Below are 18,900 nucleotides of genomic sequence, written 5' to 3'. Positions count from 1 at the left end.
ATCAGTTCTCATGAGTTAGTTCAGTATTTTGTGTCCTCTATGGAGCTTATTGAACATAAATACCTTTAATGCCTATAACTTGTTTCAGGCATCCCAAGGCCTTAACACTACATCAGACTAAAGTATATGTTTATGCTGTTACTCATGTGCATAACAGTGATTGTGTGTAGAGAGCTGCAGGACTGATCCTAAAACCAGGAAGTAAGTTAGAATTTTAATTTCCTCAGTGTGTTTTTGGTTTAAATGTCTGAAATAAGGTCTGTGGTTTTAACACAGCTTAACACAAGGGTTCTGAACACACCCTGGAGCACTGAAGCTCCTGCTGCTCTGCTAACACAGTATGAGAAAGAAATGCTACGCTAGCAGCTCTGCGAGGCTCTACCTACGCACATCAAGGCTTTTAGCTAAAAGCTACAGATAGCATGCTAACATGCGCTCAGTGACAATGCTGACATCTTACCATCTTTGCATTTTAGCATGCTAGCACTTTGTAACTGGCGCTTAGATAAACAGTGAAGGAACCAAAGTGATCTGTCAAATAGTTGTTGAGACATTTACAGTCGGGATCTTCAAAGTCAGTGGGAATCATCCTCTGGGGACCATGACTGTTGAACATTTTATAGGCATACATCCAGTAGTTTAGATATTTCAGTCTGGTTCAAAGTGTGTCACATGAAAATGTAGCTCATTAGCACATAGCAAATAGCTAATGAGGAGCATTACCATTTAAGATTCTCTTCAAATCTACAGTTAATTCATTTGATTTCAAAGAGAAAGTTTCTCCCAGTTGTGATTCGAGAGGAGTGTGAGTTTGGAGCTGCTGTGGACACCAAAGTTTGGTCTGACTGCTGGGTGTTTGCCTGAATACATCAGAGATGTTGAAGCACAGCCTCTGCTGACTGGGTTTTCATCAATAATTTTTGAGTTTTCAAGCTCAGGTTTCATCCACTGGTACTGAAAATGTACCGAGACAGGGAGAGGCAGGCAGAGCGAGGAGGAAGGCAACAGCAGGAGGCGAGCTGCAGAGACAGAAGGTGAGTTAAGGTCTCAAATATTCTCAACTTCAGGTTTCTGTTACTTTATTTTTGCCATATGTGGGATTTCCTTCTGCACATATGAACTTATCAGCTGTCCAGCCAAAGTGGCTAAGTGTGCTAATTTTAAGCTGCCTGAATTAAAAGATGTTGGAGGAATATTATATAACATAGAAAGAGATAGCAGCAGGTTTATTTCAGGTGCAGCTATCAGAAGCACCCTCTGTGGTGTTACCTACAGTGATAGTAATTAAATTAGGTTAACCTCTCGCCCCGTACCACCTCCAAACACCAGGAATAAATATCTGCTGGCTCATGGTTTGAGAAGGAAAAACATCACAGGGCTCCCTGGAGGCTGAAGTGAAGCTCTGTCTTATCCCAGAGGTTCACAAACAGTCTGATTCAGGCTGACAGCCGTCTGTGGAAGAGGTCTGACGTTAAAGAAAAAAAGAGTGCAGCAACAAGGTGAATCACAAATGTGACAAGACCCTGTAAGGATAAGTAAATGACGAAATGGTAATACCCCGTCTCGTGAAGACCACGCCGTAATTGGACGAGCTTTTGACGAAATCTTCTTCCTGATAGATATGTGCAGACTTCAAAGAGATGTCGCCTAATTTACACTGTATGTCAGCAACAGATGCAAAACAAAGGCTGCTTATTTTATGCTTTGGAAATGCCTGTGACAGCTCTCTTTCCACCTGTCAAAAGTAATGAAACCAGGTTCGCTAACAGGTTTTTTTACCATATATGTAAATAGTTTCGATCTACAAAGGGAACACTGACCCACAGATAAAGTCTTAATGAGGAGTGTTGTGTGTTTTCAGAGTCATTACAGCTTTTCACAACACTGGTTCGTCTGAAAAAAGAAAAATAATTTAAATTTCAATGACAAATCAAAGATCAAAAATTCAGTCATTAATTCTTCACTTCTCACCAAGAGAAAACCTGATTCATCTGAGTTTTGGGGAAAGTAAAAGTGCCGAGTTAATATAACAACTGACCAGCTCAGTGCTGGTGACATGTCTGCCAGCTGCAGGCTTTTACTAACGAGACAGGCAGCAGGGCTGACCGGCAGCAGCTGACGCTAACTAAAGCTGAGTGCCTATAAAAATGACCTGCTCAGAAAGCAACAGGTGATACTGATGACATCCAGAATAAAATCACCAACAACAGCCTGCAAATACAAGACACCATGCTTCCTAATGGCAAGACTTAATGAAGTTACATCCTCGACAAAATACAACAAATATTATTTACAGTTGAAATGAAAAACTGTCCAAATGCACTTTATTTTCTAAAACGCTAATTTAACCCTCATGCATCATTGTGGACATTTTTGTCCTTAATGACTTAACAGGGTAGTAAATTAAACTGGTGCCTGAGGGTTAAAACCTGCCATAATGGGTGGCTTTCACACTTCATTTTTGTCATGATGTCCAATAAAAAGTGTTTGAGAGGTCAGATGCCTCTCCGGTCAACCAACTACTGGCCCTTTAAAGCAGCTGTGTACGCACCAATAAGGTGCTTCGCCAAGGCGAATCAAGCTGAACTGAAAGCTATCTTCACCCAGACAGACAGACATATCTAGCACAGACAATAGCTAACAACTGAACCACAAAGACATGAGCTCATAGCAAGAAACACCTGTGTTACTGTGTTCACCACCTTAATTCTGAGTGTTAGCATGTATAGCAAGTATAGCTGAGGCTGAGACTAATCACTAGTTTTACAGGTAGTCGATCATGAACCACCTGATGGTCCTGATAGAAGAAGAAGTTGTCAAATGTCAAGACATTTCAGAACACAGATAAATTTGCCTTCTGAAATTTCACTCAACTTTTAAAATCAGTCGTTAAAGGCACATTTATCTTTTAAATAGAAAGTCTTAACACTGACCCAGTGACCCCTCACTTCGCTGACACAGTATCTTTGAAGATCTGTAAAAGTGGGTCACGCTCACTTTTAGTGTCACAGATGGTTCCCCTGACCTCTGACCTCGTTCCAGACACTCTGATCTTTACCAGGCTATAAATCACACAAGGTTAGAAACCCAAAACGCTGACCGCTCAGTGAGTTCTCTCTGAATCAGTTGCAAGAAAATGTGCGAACCTGGACGGAGCAGCGCTCTTCTTGTTTGCTCGACTGGAACAAGTTATGGAAAAGTGATGATGGCTCTTAAAGCGCGGTAACTCTCTCCCCAACCAATTCACAGAGCATGGACTCCCACACAAACAAACATAAGTATCCAGCTCAGTCACAAATCCCCCACTCACACACATCCTGTTTGTGTAAACACTCTACGCCTCGTCACTGCAGCTTTTCATCCATAAAAGTCCACATTAGCACATGAATGGGCATCAAAACAGGTGAATTAGAGCCCCGTCGTGCTTTCAACATGTCCTCTTCCTTCCATCTCCTTTATCCATGAACTCGGGCCTCCCCCCTTCTCTCTTTCTTTGTGATATGAAGGGATGAAAGCAGCCAGGATGAAGGGGGGGAAAACGCAAAAGCTATTCCTGTCAGAGTAGAAGAGGGCGTCACAGGTGTTTGTGCAAGGACGAGACTCGACTACGCTTCGCTCCGATTCCTCAACAACGCTGAGAGCGTTTATTCCCTCAGCCCCGCTGGGTTCAGTGGAGAAAAAAAAACCCAAGGGAAAGCTACAGAGTGAATAAAAAAAGGCGAGGGAGCATGGGAAATGAGAACATAAATCATCAGAATGAGAAACATGAGTCAGTAAGCAGAATTATGCTCTGAATCTTACTATCAGCAACTTAGCACGGTCGCTGGTTGTGGAGGTGCTTCTGTACCACAGTAACAGACCAGGTTAAGTCCGGTCTGTGGGAGGACACAAAGCCAGCGCCTGCCACGTCTCCATAGCTTCAGGTTTCATAAGAAACCATTCACACCCTGGATGTTACCTGTTTGACCTGCCGCCCTCTGCCAGGTGCATTTCATATTTAGGGATATTCAGGCAAGAAAAATGAAAATTCCTGCCCATGGACACAGCACAAAAGACATAACTCATAAATAAAACAAGATACAAGCTTCAAATCACTTCTGGCAAAACCCAGAGAAGTGTCTGCAACTTTCTGTGTTGAGTTGGTTTGGATCTCATGGTTTACAGTGCTGTGCAGATGGGAGTAAAACTGATGATACTGTTAAAAATGACAACTTTATAAGGCAAAACACAAAGGTATGCAAAAACGTAAACGTCTCTGTGGGTTTCAGAGGATTAAACCATGAGAACGACCTTCTTAAACTGCTGAGACTTTGATTAATTAACATTTGTTGGATCATAATTTTGGTTCTTTATTTTTCTTTAAATGCCGGTTTAAAACACGTATGGTATTTGATCTATATGGACGGAATTCTTGACGATTAACGGCCGTATTCACTGTACAAAAGTGTAGCGTAAACTCTGCAAAATAGCCCGTTTACGACAATATTTTTTTGTCATTTGGATGCCGGTTTGCGATCTTTCACGCCACCATATGGGTGCAGGATGAAACAGAACCAGGACGCTCTGAACAGAAGGACCAGCCGAGACAAATCGTGGAGCTGGTTCCTGAACGAGGATGGACGATATATATCGTTATCGCGATATGAGATTTTTGTCGTATCACACAGCCCTCGCCAAAATGTTAAAAATAAGATCCAAGTTATAATAAACTAGAGTCACTCTGTAAAGAAAATAAAGACAGAAGGGGAGAAGGATCAGTAAAAACGGACGGCGGCATGAGGCAGCATGTGTGTGTTTGTGTGTGTGTTGAGGGGTAATTCAGTCAACCATATCTCACCCTTAGCAACTGTCCCCACCAGAGACGAGTCCTCCCCCTGTCAGCCAGTGTAATCCTCAGCCGGTGGGGAGAGTAGGATACCAGGCTCGGCCCCGGCGTCATAACTTTGTGACCTGGAACTTTTTGATTGACCTCGGGGGGATTTGGGATTAAAGTGTGTTTGTGTGTGTGTGTGCTGGGAGGCTGTGTGGGGTGTGTGTTGTGTTGTGTGGGTGTTAAGGTAATCCTGCTGGAATCTGTGGTTAAAGCCCGGGTGGATACATGTTGATGGCCGAGCGGAGACGGACAGATGACTGCGGCCGTGTGGAAATATTAAGTCAGAAGTTATGTAAGAGATACATGGACGTACACAACATCCCGCTATAACCGTCTCTCACTCCCTCCCTCCCTCTCTCACACTCCTACATGTGCAGAGAGTATGCAGGACCTGAAGCGAAGAAGAGAGGTTAATATATTATGACCGATCGCCATTCCAACCTACACATAAGCCTCAAATAGACTCAGGACTTTGAGCGTGTGAATGTTCCAGGAAACAGACGAACGGACGCTGTAAGCCTCGGAAAGCTGTTATCATATGGCTGCCTCCTGCAGAAACACTGAACATACTCTCAGCTCGTTACATGTAAATGGTTTGGCCTGTACACCTCTTAAATCTCTGATATTATTCACCGATGTCCTGGCAGGTAAATGGCACAGAGGGAGAACAGATGGTTGGACTGGTTTCCTACTGGTCAGCACACTGCAAAAAGGTGTTTTCAAGCCACATTAGTTTATCAGGTAAAAGAGACGGACTACAGGTTTGTTCCAAGCATTTTTAAAGAGAAAACTTGTTTGAGTAATCAATTTTATATCAACAATGACTGAAATTACTGTGTATTAAGTGATAGAGACGAGGCTACAGAGATTTATCACCCAGATTTTATAACAACTCTCAGCTCATTGTTTTGTTTTTTACAACTGAAATTTTTATGTTTTGTTTTGGGATACTGGCCAAAAACACTGCAGTATTTATTTGCTAGCATTAGCTGCCATTAGCTAACAAATATAGAACGCAAAAATGCGAGATACTTGCCTGTTGCTGTTATTTGCATCGCAAAAGCTCAGAAAAATTTACCTCCTTTCAAAAGAATTTTGTTTTTTCATGGCATAGGGTTCACACTCAAAAAAAACAACAGCTAGAAAAAATAAAGTGACGTACGATTTAATTGCGTGAAAAAAAAACCCTCAGTGTGAAAAGGCTGCAGCAGCACAACCACTGAGTGTGTTGAACTGAACAAGGGTGTGTTTTATTGTTTAGGAATTTAACTTGTCATTTGTAACAGGATCTTACACAGTTTCACTTTGTAACACAGTTTGCTGACAAAAAAAAATGTTTTCAGGCTTCGTCTTAAATTTGCGAACTCAAGTGTTTGTCTAATGTAGAGGCCAGACTGAAGGTTTGTAGTGGCCTGTTTTCATGATCCACCCTGTGTTTTTTTTTATGATCTTAGAAATTATATCTGGATTACACAGAATTTCTCGTCCATGGAAGGTGTTTTTTGCGCTGTATGCTCAGAAACACGACAAAAATGTTGAATTGGTTTGCCGCCTGTACGTGTTTAAATCATGGGATCAGCAGCAAAAGCAGAAAACTTGAGTTGTTTTTATTTTCCAGTACTTCCTGGACAGCTTAGCTTTGGATTTGACCACTGAGCTACTAACTGTGAGCTAGTAACCATCAGCAGCCACTAGTATGGTGGGGGGTTACATGCCACTTAGCATAGCAGCCCAGTGACGCTCTGAGCCTCTTACACAAGTCCATTAGTGAGCTTGTGCGCACACACACACACACACACACACACACACACACAGATTAGGTGTCGTCACACTGAACAGCTCCCGTCATGGCTGCTGGAATGTGGACAGGGTTTCCTCATATGCGGCGGCTCAGATTTAGGAAAGGAAATGAGAAGGGAAGTCAGGTGGGGCTGTGGCTGAAAGGTCAAGAGGCCCTCGCTAAAAGACAGCACATGCACATTAAGAAGCGTCCTATCTGATCTTCCCTTCAGCTGACCCCCCCGTAGGATCGAATCAAACACAGTCACGCTTTCAAATCTTATCTGTACTCCTGCAATCAAGAGCTTCAATGATCTCAGCGTGTTAATAAACTTAGTTGAGAATAGCCTCTGTCCGAGCTGACAGCAGATTGATTGCAGCTTTTGTCCTGCAGCTCTTTACAATGCCTGGTATCTGCTTGTGTATTCAGCAGCAGTCCCTCTCTCTCCCACTCTGTCTTTGACCAAGGTGAAACATAACTTGATGGGATTATCTGTCTCTCTGTGTTGGACTGTGAGAGGTCTGTTTGCTCAGTTGACCGTCATAGATTCAGCCCTGTACTGTAGCAGCAGATGGACGTTTAGCCTCAAACTCTGTGTCAGATGATAAAGGGAAAAAAAAAAAACTCTACGCCGCACTCTTTCCACACCGCCATCTCTGTGATTTACTGCATTCACCTTTGGGCGCTACAGTCATTCTGTCATCGGCTGAGAACCTGCTCAAGAAATACCTCACGTTGTCCTCCTCTCTCAGAAAAATTACTCTGCTCTACTCACTCTACTTTCCTCTCAAATTCTCACTTAAACCTCCATTATTTTCCTCGTCTGTTCTTTGCATGATTATTCTCAAGCCACAACCTTTACAATTAAATCTTTTTCAACGTTGCCCTAAATGAGAAAATTGGCTTTTCTCAGTTGTGTAGTTTTGGAAAATTGGCGTTAAATCAATCAAAGTCATGACCGATGAAAATACTGTTTCCACCTTCGCCACAGAGCTGTGTCCAGTGTTGTTTGAACAGACCTGAGTCCAAAAAACTATTCACTTTAAAATTTTGAAAAATGAAGAAAAACAAAGTTTGATACCAGCTAACCTAGCTAACGTTAGCACCTGCTAGTAAAAGCAGGTACCCCCTGATGTAAGGCTATGGGTTTTATAGGGTGTTGCTTGTTATTTATTGCTTTACTAGCCAGCAAATGCTAATGTTAGCAAGGTTAGCTGGCTAATGTTAGTATAAGCTATGGGTTTTACAGGATGTTTCTTGCTTTGAGCCCACATCTTCATGTTTCAGTTGTCAGTCCTTTCTGTGCTGCCCAGCTGAGGTGAATAAAGCTGACCTTAGCTAGCTATCTTCGCTCAGCTAAGGTGAAAACACACAACCTTAGCTAGCTATTTTTGCTATTTTTGGGGAGAACAGAAAAAGACTGTAAAACCCAGAGCATATATCAGGGGTACTGGCTTAAACCGGTGCTAACATTATCTAGATTAGCTGGCTAACATTTGAACCTGATGGCATCAAACTTAGTTTTTCTTTTCTTCTTCGTGGTTTGTAGCTTTTAATGCAGTTTTTACTGCGTTTGAATGGTCAGATGTTGACAGTGCAGTGTCTCCTAATATAACATGCAACTCACCAAGTGAAAGTTTACTGTAAGAGAGCTGAAAGTTTTGATAAAAATAACATGAACTGTGGTTGACATTGAAGGAGAATGTGCAGTCTGTTTTGCCCTGTTTTCTCTGACCTGCTATATAAACAGAATGGTTGTTGGAGGCGAGGCGGGTCCCTGATGCCACAGTGGTGGAGGAGGAGGGGGGGGGTCGGGATGCTGCAGCAGTCTGCCGACTCCTGGAGGACTTGCACGAGTCCATCTCATCTCTTAATTACTGTCATCCCTGAGACCCAGCCGGCTAATAACTGCCCTACTACTGCAGCGGGGCTGGAGACTCTGCTGAGCGCGAGCAGATGGAGGAGGAGAGCGAACCTCTCTGCTTCACAGCCAGCCACAACAGACAGGGCTCAACTAGGCCTTTCTTGACCATCTGGACTAATATGCAAAGACACACACACACACACACACACACACACACACACTTTATTTTTGTAATAACACAGGCCGTGCTACTCCCTGTTTCCAGTCACAGCTGATTTGTAGGAACATTTGTCATCATCATCACCTCTGAACACCTCCATTAGAGACAGGCTTGTCACAGAGCCAGTAGCATGGATACCTGATAGAGAAAGTACAGTACATATGCTGCTGTCTGCTCAACAAAAACAAGGACCAGTATCAGCATTAGGCCTATTACTGTCCTGTGCCATACATGGCTGGCCAGATAAAGTAGCGTCCACCCTGTAAATAGCTCTGCATTACTGTAAATACACACAGCATTATCCCAGTCGGTCCACGTAACTGCTTTGGCTCTTCCCTTTCTGGGAACATATGGGCTGATGAGGATCAATGGCAGATATGGGCCAGCATTAGCATCGATACTAACGCGGCTAATCGCCCTAACTTTCTAAGATGTTCCTCTCACTGCTGTGGACAAACACACACACAAGCTGACCTCAATCCTCCTTCTCTGAGCCTGTGGATCCAAGGGCACGGGTTTTATTTCAAGGCACTCTTGATCAAAGTCTGGCCGGCACGTCGTAGCCAGCACAGTGTGGGTTTACCGTCAGCTACTGCCCTTCCTTTTTTTTCTCCTCCTAACATCTTTGGCAAGATTGAGACAAAAGAAACACATTTATGTGCGGAGAGTCTGCAGGTGAGAGAGAAATCACTGTGCAGAGCTGCAGGATTCCTGCAACCCTCCTCTGAAGGTTTTTATCTCTGTCAAAACAAACACTGTCCAGAATATTTACAAGCTGAGGAACTTCATCTGAACTCTAAGAGGGAAAAGTTGTAGAAAATATGCAACAGTAAAAACTCTGCTGATAAAAACGCAAAGCGAGCAGGTAAAATTGATTAGTGATAAGTTTTTGCTATTACTACACCGCTAGCGTTAGCATTAACCGCTGTTTATGCATCAGTTTAGAAGTAACGTTGCGAGTTCAGCATCAAATCTAATTCCTTTCTTGGCCAAGAGTGAACAACAACGTTTTGCATTTAATGCTATCAATTCTTTTCTTCTACTGAAGTTAGCATCCTGACCAGTTAGCTTTGGCCTGACCGCCCAGTCTTGACACTTTCCGATCGTGACTCAGTGTAGCGTCCTGGCTGCCCTGTAGCAGTAGTGCTGCTAAGATGGCACCGTGCGAATAATAAATGCTAATTTTAACAAATGTTTCAAGAAAAGACTAAGATAAAGGAATCTTTGCTTAGTGGTAACACAACTTAAACTCAAATTTAAGTTATGGTACTTTTATGTACCTCATTCATGTTAGCAAAGCAAAGAGTCACATCACTACAAAACTGTGGCAACCACCAAAAAAGCACCTTTAAGTTTTTAAAAAAAAAAAAACACAGTTGGTTTCTTTGCCAGTGCAGGCTCATCCCTTCTTGTTGCACCTAACTTTGATCAAACTGTCAAAATAATTCATACGACCCTGGCAATCCAAGAGACGATTCACACAGAAACGAGTTCAGGTTTTATTTTCCTTCCCAGTGTCAATCACCAGTCGCCTTCTGAGGAATCTACTGTTTTGCCGTTTCAGCTGATGTCGAGTTGGGTCATCTGTTAATCAGCTGCGATTTCTCCAACTCGCCGTGTTCACCTGTCCGCCCTCGAACTGGAACAAATCCTGAGTGGCTGTGATGGGATTTGCAGGTCAGGTTGACTGCATTATAATATCTTTTTTTTTTTTTCCAGAAGTCTAGTCTCCGTGGAAACTGCTACCACTCATTTACATGCATATGGTAATGCTATTGGACTCAACAAACACGTTGAGCAGAATTACAGGTGCTCTTACTTGGATTTAGTGGGTTTGATTTTCCAATCAAAAGACAATCGTGCAGCTCTAAAACGTCCTGATTAAAGTATGAAAACACGCCGCCAGCTGCTGAGCAGTGACTGTAAGAGTGGCCAGTGTCTGTCTGTCATATTGAACTGAACAGCTGCTGCCGACCGGACAGAACAGAGGCATCGCTGATGACAGAAACTCGATTGCAGCCTCACCTCAACCCACCTCGCACATACACAAACAACGGGCCATAAAAACAACAGCAGCAGCTCAGAGTTAATGCAGATTAGTTCCATTAACCTTTGTGGGCTCGCGCTCGCTCGTCGTCTCTGCCTCACTTTCTGTATCCCTGGGTCCACACTGTCCTTCACAGTCTTTCCATCTCTCTCATGAATGTTTGATGGTGCTGCCAGCTGCTCTCTAAGTCTGAGGGCGGCACATGTTCTTGCTCACAAACACAGGCCCTGCATTGTTTTTGCCCTCAGTGGACTTTGAAAAACAGCAGCAGCACGCATGTGTTTGTATGATGGTTTAAAAAAAAAATAAAGGCACTTTTATGGTAAGGGGTTTGTTAAGGCGGAATAGCATGAGGCAGGCGATGACAGTGCTATTTTAGATGTATAGGAGAGTCATTGTTTTGTGTCCAAATGCAGCAACACAACAACAGTGCCTCAGCCATTTCAAAAATCTTTCACAAATGAAGTGTGGGCAACTTTCCCTCCCACACAAATCACCCTGACTGTGTTTTTGTGTACAGACATTTCATTTTCTGCAGCCTTCCTCCTCTATTGTTTGAGTTTTTTTTCAGTGTGTAGCATCCTTGATCATAAATTCCTGAGCGGCTGTTTGCCAATACAGATCGAGTGAGGAGGCTGGGGGGGGTTGGTGGTGGCGGTGGGGAGCTGTTGACACACAAAAAACATTTCTAATGTGCGTCAGGAAGCTCGGCTACATAAAAAGACCAAAACATTTCTCTCACGTCTTTTTTTTTTTCTTCCAGCCCTGCACAGACACGCTCAGCGAGAGCTTCCACCTATCCTGACACCCTGAGGATTCTCTGAAAGAGCCATATGTCTCCTCTGCGTCGTCACAGCAACAATCTCAGGACCATCATGCACTTCTCTCTTATCATGCAAATGAGGCAGAGATCCAGAGCGCTGGCCTGGGTGCACACTTATGGTTTGTAATTTGGCAACAACTGAGCCAAGTTTGAAACTGAAGTACCCAATTTATAATTTGAAAGAGTGAATTCATTTGAGAAAGGATTACCTACCTACCTACACTGTCCATTAACCTTTAAGGTTATATTTAAATAGAGAGCATTATGGCTGTCACTACAGGTGCTGAATATAATTGTCCCTACAATGCATCAATGCAGTATGATGCAACATAATCGATTACAGCCTCCAGACTCAGCTGGACAATAAAGTTCTAAAGTTAAAAATTTAGCGACGCATGAGACATAGCCACGTTAGCGGTTTTCACCCTGAGAAGCTAATGCCTGCCACTGTAGAGGAAACAGCAGACCTACTGCATGCCCTATTGACCTGTCAGTAAACCAAGCTAATGACAATACAGTGTCATTATGTTATGAAAATAGAGAACAATAGCGAGGAGAGTTCTTCATGAGCAGATGATCACGATTCACGATTCAAGATTCAACATGTTTTTTTTTTTTGTCAATTATCGCTATGGGCAGGACACACCGAAAAATCAAAAAATGTTTATTTCTTAGTAAAAGAAGAACATAAACATATATAAAATAAGATAAAAATGAAAATAGAAATGTATAAAATACAAAACCTGCTCCATAATGCAAGTCATATGTAAACAAAAGAGAAGTGAGCTAAGGATGGAACCCTGTGGAATTCCTGTTTGATGAGCTTTTCACACTCACACACGGGTGTTTCTTTTGTCCAATTAATTTGCACATCAGTTAATTTTCCCAAATTGTTGTTTTTGTTGTTACTTTCACACAGAGTGTGAGTATTCAAAGGTAAAAAAAATGAGGTAATTCAGGCCTCAAACGTCCTAAAAGAGCATTTCACACTTTCGTATTCTAAGAAAGAAAGACAATTTCTCATCTCACTGTTCAACGTTAGAAAGGTAGGTTTTTGTTATTTGTTCCCACAGCTGCAGTTTTAGTTGTAAAATGTCTAAACGCTTAAGAATTTCCGTGAGGAAAAAAGGACTCTTTACTTTTATTTACAAAAAGAACATTGGACATTGATATTGGCTCCCTGATCAGATTCAGGAGAGGAAACTGTTATCCTCATTTATGAAAGCAAGACAGCAGTAGCTGCCAATTTGTGCAGCTGAAAGGTAAACTAATACGACTGCTTCTACAAATAACGTAGCTTTTGAAAACAGTAACACCTGTTGTATTACTTTTATGTTTTTGTACAGTTGATGAAGGTGGTGCGAGTGCAGGTTTTAAGGTATACAGGGGGAAACTGATGCTGCTATGGATTCAAACTCCACTCAACTCTCTCCTTTCTCCTCACCCGTGCATGTCCTCCTCCTCCTCCTCAACCAACACTGTCCAGGCACCATGCAGACAGAACTGGGTCATGGTGAACCTGAGGCCAGTGTCTCCCGTTACTTCACCTCCAGAGTCAGGACCTCGAGGCCTTGAACGGGGATTCAGGCTTCAAACTTTGGCTCAGACTGTGATCTTTCACCGTCAGAGGAGACGCTCCTAACCAGCAGCCCTCCCCTCTGAGCCGTTAACATAAAACGATGCGTTCGGGACCTCGCTCGTGGTTCAGCAGCACTTTTTTCCCTCTAAGCAAGTGATCGCACAGCGGCTCAAACTGCTGGTTTGAGTTCAGTGTGTTTATGTGGGTCATAGTTGTGCAAAGCATTTGCTGTGGGCTGTAGATGCTCTATTAGTGATGGAGCCAAAACTTACAACAGTTTACCGCCTCAGAGCTAGTGTTGGAGGTTATTTGTATCACTGCTCTCTCCTCTAACAGACTAAAGCATGGCTGCTCCATTTTTCACTCATTGACTGGGGCAGAGTTTGTGGGCCAGAAACCAAGGCGACCAGAAAAAAGGCGACAAACTGAGGGAGACAGGTCTCTGTGGGTTCATCATCACGACAAGCTGGTTATATTATTACTGCTTCAAATACAACTCAGAACGTTCCTTTCCTAACTGAATACCTTCAATAACAGATATCTTTGTCAGTATCGAGACTATTTTACAGCGCTGACATTAGCAAATGACTGTGGAGAATTGTGAACCTGTATGTTCTCAGGTTGGTGTAAATGAGTAGATGAAGCTGAATGTCAATTCATTTGCAAATCATTCAGCTACTATTCCGCGTGGATTATACTATAAGGCATAGAATATAATAAGTGGCAACCAACTTAATTTAAGTTGCTGCTGATAAAAAGGAATAAAACTCCATCCTCCTTCTGGAGCTCATATCGACTACTTACAGCACCATTGCATGCTGGGATAGCTTCCGGCAAGGTTTGCCATAAGTGCTAGCTGTTGCCTGGACATTAAAACATTTTCAACAAACTCTCTCACTGTTTCAAGTCCCGTCACCGTCATTTGTTATAACATAATAACTATAATCTTAAACCAGATGAAGGATTTTTGTCATCAGACGTCTGGGTCTTCAGTAATCAGAGAAACAAGCTGCTCTCAACGTCCTGTGTCGCCCAATAACGCCACAGAGAAACATTGATTTTAAATGTAAAACAGTTTCATTCAGTGTTTTTACTGATTTTAATTTCTTGATAACTCAGCTCCTGGTAAAAACTCCTGAACGATGAACACTGAAGGAATCTGAACTTACAAATGAAACACAATGAGCTATACGAGCTGTTAAACAACGAAATGAAGCAGACTCTTAAGTAGCAGTAAGTAAGTAGAGGAAGGAGTTGCTGTAGTAGTGCTACTGTAATAAACTACATCTTCCTAAAACTGTGTGGGAAAAACTTTACAGGCAGCAGTAAGAGGCTTCCAGTCAGGAAAATAAGGTGATTGGCCTTAAAACTCTCTTAACATTGCCCAATCAGTTATGTGAGGCATCACTGTGACTCAGCAGGCAAACATACAGCTGAACAGTCTGAAATTACACTCTATTCTCTGAACTCCACATGGCTAATAATCCAGAATCAACAAGACCCCCTCTCTGTGTGTTATTTACAGTATTTTAAGAACTCTGCTGTTAAATCATAGGTCGCTCACATCCATTAGCCTCACAGTCAGCTCGTCTCGTTACAGATTCAGATATGTGCTCACGCTTCCCTCCCTGTAGCCATACTGAAAAACATCATATTTTAAACAAAGTTCTGCACTGTAAGAATCTTAAAGTGTTAAACCCATTTCCTTGTCTTACAGCACAGATTCACAGAAGATAGAGACTGTACAGTTGGCATTTAGAAGGCCAGACATCGGGCATTGCAAAAGGTTACCTCATACAACCTTCCAAATATCTTTCTCAGATGTCACAGAAGATTTATCCAAAAGGTTGTTTATTTTCTACACAAAATGCATAACTTTTGACCTTGAGACTGCACAGCAACACAGCTTTCATTTCCAAAGTAACACAACTTGCTCTGAAGCTTGGAGATGAGATGGGTTTGATTTAAAACAAATAAGTCAGATTTCTGACTTGGAAAGTCGGAGCAACCCCACTAACCCAACATAAGAACTCAAGATGGCTGCTCCTCATTAAGTCAGTCACACACATAGTACTATTCAGTTTTTATCTGTACACATGTTGCTATGCTGTTTGTATGAGCAAAATACCATGCAAAGCATTGCTATTAACTGGTGTTGCTAACAATGACTAGCAATGACAACAGCCAGAACATTCTGAAGTGTTTACATCAAAATTTAACGTTAAAAACTGAGGTTTGTTTTGAAGTTGTCTATACTCCGAAAGAGCAACTATAAAGCTTTCCTGCGAGCGTCCATGTTTTTGCCACTTCTCAACTGGAACGCTCGTTAACTCGGAGATGATGTCACTCCCCGTTCCAACGTCCAGTTTCCGATGTAAATATTCTCTAACTGCTGCTGTTGCTAACAGCTTGTAGCTAGCTACCTTAATGAACTAGCAAGTTGAAAACTGTCACTGGCCGTCGATTTTAAATGAGAACCCTGTTAAAGAATTCTAAAATATTTGAAAGCTATGTGATAAAAGGCCGAGGCTAAAGCTACATATCCCAAGCAAAAACCCTCCCAAGTTGATTTGTAAATAAACAGACAACAAATGCAGGAAGGAAAAAAAACTCTACATTCTACTATGACGCTGGACACTCTTAGCGTTAACTATAACTTGATTCTTACTGAATTAAACTACTTTCAAGTTGCGGATAAAGCAAGAGCTCGGGACTATTTCCTCTCAGTCCACTTTACTGACCACTTCAACCATAGGACAACAGAGCACTCTACACAAAGGCGATACATCACCTCAGTACTTCATCATATCACTGTGCCAGCCTTAAACAAGAGAGATGGGCAATATTAAATAGTTCCTGATCCAAATTTAGGGTACCAATTCTCTAAATAAAAGAAGACAAAATGAATGTTTACAAAACAAAATCTCCTATTTTCAAATAGTATTTACATTTTTGTATATTTTGTGTAATGTATAAAGGCTTTTAAGGTGAGAACTGACTGAGGTCTTTGACCTTGCAGGAGTTGCTGCAATATAAACTCTCCTAAATCCAACAAATAACAGAGCTGCTAACGTTAGCCTAACGTCCAGGACACACACACACACACACACACACACACACACACACACACACACACACACACACACACACACACACAGTATTTGGCTGGGGGGAGGTCTCCAGGCTCTGCAGGGCTGAGGTAAAGAGAGAACTTGTTTTCTTCTTCCTCTATCTCAACTTCCAACACAGCAGTGCTCCCTGCAGGCCACAGCCACACCTCAGTGTGAAGGCAAAGACCATAAACACCTCACAACCACCCTCAGAGGGGCCTTGAAGGCACCGAGCACCAAACAAAGCAGAAAGTGCGGCACAGATTTTTTATTTCTTTCACCGTGAAACCGTAACTGCTTCAAAGCCAGGCGCTGTGAAGGACGTCTGTTGTGGGTCGCTGCCTCCGACCGGTCCGCTGTGTGCCGTGGGACAGGTCAGAGACCGTCCAGGGTTCAAATGAGAGGATACATTAGTCTACAGTCAGCCTCAGGTCTGGTACATCTATCGCCGTACCTCGAACTGCACACGTGTGAGGGCGTACAGCGCTTCATGTGATGTGACGTGATGCTACTGTCTCTGGCAGAGTTATATAGAAAAACAGAGGGATGATTGCGCCTGTCAGCATGTCTGCTGAAGGCGCTGAAACCACACCCACTCTAACGCTGGTGTTCCTCATCAGTGTGGCTCCTCACTAAATTAATCCACCTCCTCTTAATAACTTTTAAATTTTAAATAAGGCGGCGACCGAGCTGCAAACTCTGATGTCCAGGGACGACGACATAGCTAGCTAACAGCGGGAGGCGCACTGATGCTAACGCTAACGGTTACAGTGTCAGGGGCGGGGTTATTCTGAGTGCTGGCTCCAGTGCGTCATCAAGCCGCCATTTTACATCCGCCCATAAAATCCTGAGAATGAAACTAATGAAAACTGTGAATCGGTTAACTCCATAATATACTAACACAGAGTTTACAGACTTAACGTGTTTTCCAGGAATTATTTTCTGACATAACTAATGTGTTTAGAGACAAATCAAATCATAGTGACTTGGGCAAATGTAACATTTGTGTTTCTTCATCATTAGAGCTACGTCAGGGTGGGGTTCACCACAGCAGCACTTGTGCATTTGAGTGTGTGCACCCGTGCGTTGATGAAAAGTTGTGGAGGACAGTGTGTGGGAGAGGTTGAACCGTGGTATGTGTGTGTGTGTGTGTGTCTGCAGGCTGTGTGAGACCCCATTGAGCCCAGTGCATTCGGGCGGGTGAGGGTGGGGGTGACTCATCTCACCCTCTGGCTCCACTTCTCAAAATACATCTCTTTCTCTTTCTGTTCATCTCGTCTCATCGGCAAATTTCACGACGCGTAGCACAGTTAGCATCTACCACCTCACCTGTGCTAAGTACATGTTTAACTTCAGCTGCTGAAAGAAGGAGGAAGAGGAGGGATGAAGGGCTGAGGATGACGGAGAGCGAGACAGACGGGCTGACAGACGAGCAGCAGCGAGGGCAGAGGATGGAGCAAACGCTAAGACTCATTCATCCTGACAGTGTTCATGACACTAGCCAGGAAACCAAAAGAGGACGGACACATGAAAGCTACAGTTTCACTTCTGAGCAACGCAACAGAGCGGCTTAAGACTAAAAGATTTTTAAAATCTTAACCGAGACACCACACACATGAGGACAGATAACATCAGATTTCAGAGTTTTGATCTTATAGTGTGTGACGTGCAGAGAGAAGACCAACACAGCCACACCACACACAAACAGATTCACCACCAACAACCAGAATCTGGACTCTCACAACTCCAAACCGCCTGAGTTTAGAGGAAACAAACAAACAAATTCACATCGAGAAAAGAAAAAACTATGGAAGAAGTTGCAGAGACGACGTGAACATGGACTGTACATGTTAGTGTTTCAACGTCACCATGTCTCGTTTGTTTAAAATTTACAATTTCAAATCAGGGCAGGAGGGTAAAATCACTCTGAACACACCTCACACCACAGGAGAATCTGACAAGATCATCTTTACAACCACCAGATACTCAGACCTTGACTGAATCATCCCGATTATCTCGTAGCATGTACCCCACTTTAGGAGGTCATTAACAGTCTGTTCCCTCCACAATACATTTCCCCTGAACCAGGACACTTTCAGAGGACCACAGCTGTATAATCATGACCCTGCTCAGCGTCCAAGAAACCAGAGGACTGGAGTTAGCAAACATTAGAAAACAGGACTTACAGTGCACAGTTGAGGTTTTCGTTGAGCAGAGGATCCGAGACAGTCGCTCCCGTCGGCAGCAGAACCAGAAGCTGCTGCTAACAGTGGCGAGATGAACCGCTCCAGCAACCTGCACAAACACAATAACACAGCGTGAGATCACGATGTAAAACTACCAAAGAACAGAAACCTTTTCCTCTGAATTTTCCAGAGGATGATCAAGAGAGCGACGTCCAAGCTTCCACCCGACTCTGAAAGAACCAGGGATTTCATGCTATGTTGCAAACTTTGGAGCTGAGATACAACGTCCCATCTCACAGATATTTAATACATTTTCACACCCCTACTTGTAAAACAGATGAACTCCTGAATGAACTTTTCAAAAGCTCATTTTCAGACAAATAAATGTAACCTGCGAGGTTCTCCTTAAGAAGTCTTT

The sequence above is a fragment of the Lates calcarifer genome, linkage group LG8 (genome assembly GCF_001640805.2).
Source record: "Lates calcarifer isolate ASB-BC8 linkage group LG8, TLL_Latcal_v3, whole genome shotgun sequence".
Lineage (NCBI taxonomy): Eukaryota > Metazoa > Chordata > Actinopteri > Centropomidae > Lates > Lates calcarifer.
The sequence above is the reverse complement of the archived record's forward strand: the minus strand, read 5'-3'. Positions refer to the sequence as shown.